Genomic DNA, 3,824 nt, shown 5'->3' with positions numbered 1-3,824 from the left:
TTTTTTTTTTTTTTTTTCGAGACAGGTGTGTAACTTTGTCCTGGAACTCTCTCTGTAGACCAGGCTGCCCTCAAACTCATCTTATTTTTTTTAATATTTATTTATTTATTATGTATACAATATTCTGTCTGTCTGTATGCCTGCAGGCCAGCAGAGGGCACCAGACCTCATTACAGATGGTTGTGAGCCACCATGTGGTTGCTGGGAATTGAACTCAGGACCTTTGGAAGAGCAGGCAATGCTCTTAACCGCTGAGCCATCTCTCCAGCCCCACTCATCTTATTTTTTAACATAACCCTTTTTTATTGATTCTGGGGGATTTCACATCATGCAACTCATCTCCGTCTCTTCATACCCACCCTTCACCCTTGCAGTGCACCTCCCAAAAGGGAATTTTAATTAATTAATAGTAATTAATACAAACAAAAGAACAAAAAAAGCAAAAAAAAAAAAACCCACTTTACTCCTCTATCTTTCCCAAATCTCCATCCCCTCTTCATTCATCTTAGTGTCCTTGGAAACTGCAGTGTGTCGCACAGTAGACCCTTTTGTCCAAACAGCTTTACTTGCAAATGTTCATTGTGTAACGAGTTGTTAGGTTGCTCGAGGCGTCTGACTTCTGGTACACCATCCATATCACCCTGCTCTGATGTTTCGCTCAGATATCCTACTGATGCTCCAAGCCATGGAGATGCTTTGAGTGTGGTTACAAACGATGTGTTCCAGGTCATGCATGTAGATCTTGGGCTGGGTCAACTCAAAGCCAGGATTGTGCCTGGGTGGCAGTGGGATGGCTCATATCTTAAAGTGCTTGTGGTACAAGCAAAGGGACAAGAGTTTGGATCCCCAGAATCTACATAAATGACAAAGGAGCAGCCATCCCAGCCTCAGAATTTGGAGACAGTCCCCAGGGCAAGATGGCGGTAAGATGAGACATATCAGCAAGCTCTGGGTTTGACTGAGAAATACTGCCTCAAAGAATAAACTGGGAGAATAAGGAAGTTTCCCCAAACCAACTTCAGGCCTCCACACTCTACCTGGATACATGTGCACCCACACATTCAAACACACACATACCACACTCATATACATATGTGTGTGTGTGTGTGTGTGTATACACTGTTGTCAAACACTGCATTCTGTCTTTTGTTCTAAATTTATTATGACTGGAAAAATCCACCAAAAGATGATACCAATTTTATTTGTTTATTTTATTTTTTTAAAGATTTATTTATTATGTATACAACATTCTGCCCCGATATTTGCCCGCACGCCAGAGGAGGGCACCAAATTTCAGTACAGAAGGTTGTGAGCCACCATGTGGTTGCTGGGAATTGAACTCAGGACCTCTGGAAGAGCAGCCAGTGCTCTTAACCTCTGAGCCATCTCTCCAGCCCCCTTATTTGTTTATTTTTAAATTGTTTTATCAGACAAGGTCTTCTGTAACACAGGCTGGAACCTTGAACTCTTGATCATCCTGCCTTTACCCTATCTGCTGGGATTACAGGTTTGTACTGTGTCCATCTATGAAAAACAAACTGTACAACAATTAAGACAGTCTTCTGGCTGAGCAGTGGTGGTGCACAGCTTTAATCCGAGCACTTGGGAGGCAGAGGCACTCAGATCTCTATGAGTTTGAGGCCAGCCTGGTGTACAGAGAGAGGTTTGTGACAACCAGGGCTACATAGGGAAATCTTGTCTTGAAAAAAACAACCAAAAACAAAAAACGAAACCCAAAACAAAACAACAAGAATAAAAATTGGAACGAACTGCAGGACAAGAGCCAAGGAGGCCTTGTGCTGAGCTGCAGAGGCTCCTGGTCCCACTCAAGGATGTGACTGGCTTGTTTGGAAGTCTGCTATCAGGCTTAAGTTGAGGGGAGCACTTTCTTCAGCAATCCCTGTGGGAACACAGTGGGGAAGGGAGCTTGCTTTGTTTGAGGCCCTCCTCTCTTCCAGTTTCTCTTATTTACATTTCCCATAATAGTTGGCTTTAACGTTATCCATCTCATTACTCCCAGGGATATTTCCAGTCAGACAAGCCCAGGACACATCCCAGCTCTATCAATCATTGGGTCAGCTAGGCAACTGAGGTTGGGGAGGTATCTGAACTCCATAAGGTTTAAACAGGGTAGTGTGGAGGAAGAAAAAGGTGAGGCTATCATGAGGACTGTTTAAGATTACAGAAAGACTCTGTGGAGACTCACAGTAGCTAGAATAGTGTTTAAGATTACAGAAAGACTCTGTGGAGACTCACAGTAGCTAGAATAGTGCAGAAAGACACCTCCCTGGTCTTTGCCCAGCTTAGCCCAAGGAAAAGATGAATGGTTATTACAGCAGCGGCCACCTGGTAAGTGTAGAGGGCTAGGTGTGAGCTGGGTGGCATGGTGGCACACACACCTGTAATCCCTCCATTCGGAAGGTGTAGTAGGCAGGTGAGGATCTGGGCTACATGAATTCTTGCCAAGAAAAAAACCTCCAAACAACAAAACAACAACAAAAAGAGGGTCAGGTGTAGTGGTGCACACATCTGTAATTAAGATGCCACCAATGATGGGTGGTGGTGGCAGATATCTTTATTCCCAGCACTTAGGAGGCAGAGAAGGTGGATCTCTGAGTTTGAGCACAGCCTGGTCTATAGAGTGAGTTCCAGGACAGCCAAGGCTACACAGAGAAACTCTGTCTCCAAAAGAAGAAAGAAATTCATCAAGGATCAAGAACTTAAGGCAGAGGGCTGAAGATATGGCTCAGCAGTTGTGGTTAGCACTTGCTGACCCTGCAGGCGACCTTGGTTCAGTTCCTAGCACCAAAATGGTGCTCAAACCACCTCCAACTCTAGTTTCAGGGGATTTTATTCTCTCTTATGACCTCTGCAGACAGTGCATGCATATGGTTCACACAGACATAAAAAAGACTAAGGGCAAGCTAGACAGTGGTGGTGCACACTAATCCCAGCAGGAGGTAGAGGCAAGCAGATCTCTGTGAATTCAAGGCCAGCCTGGTCTACAGAGTGAGTTCCAGGACAGCGGGGTTATTACACAGAGAGAAACTCTGTCTCAAAAAACAGAACAAAACAAAACAAACAAAAAACATAAAAACAAAGCAAAACAACAACAACAAAAAACTGAGGGCAGGCTTGGGCCTTATGGAGAGATCATCTCAGCTCTCCTCAGAAAACAATGTGAAGAGCAGATTCTGGAAGTTGCTATAGGGAAAACTTAATGAATAGCGAAGGGATTTAAGGAATGCATGAAAATTCAAACCATTTATGACCAGGTGCAGGAGGAACAGGGAAGGCATACATCGTCTGGACATGAAAGAAGAGGCACATAGGAGCAGCTAGGAGGCACTCTGAGCAAGCATTTCAATAATGTTCTGCCCAGTGGGACTGCAGAGATGGCTCAGCAGTTAAAAGCCTTGATGTGAAGCCATGAGGAGCAGAGTTCAAATTCCAGCACTGGAATTTGAATCCCAGTGCGAACATCAACAGATTAATAGGTAGAGACCCTGATACCCTCTACTGGTCTCCATGTGTGTACTTGCACACACACACACACACACACACACACACACACACACACACACGGAGGAAGGAAGGAAGGAAGGAAGGAAGGAAGGAAGGAAGGAAGGAAGGAAGGAAGGAAGGAAGGAAGGAAGGAAGGAAGGAAGGAAGGAACTGCAGAGCAGTGAGCAATAACGGACAGTGTTGAAAACCCAAGTTTCTAGAAGAAACTTTAATATGCCCATCTCTAGAATTTATTTGTTTATTTATTTATTTACTTATTTTTGAGACAGAATCTCACTCCATAGCTCCTGTCTGTCCTG

This window comes from Alexandromys fortis, unplaced genomic scaffold, assembly GCF_014885135.2.
Source record: "Alexandromys fortis isolate MF-2015 unplaced genomic scaffold, M_Fortis_MF-2015_v1.1 scaffold_339, whole genome shotgun sequence".
Lineage (NCBI taxonomy): Eukaryota > Metazoa > Chordata > Mammalia > Rodentia > Cricetidae > Alexandromys > Alexandromys fortis.
Note: the sequence above shows the minus strand (reverse complement) of the source record.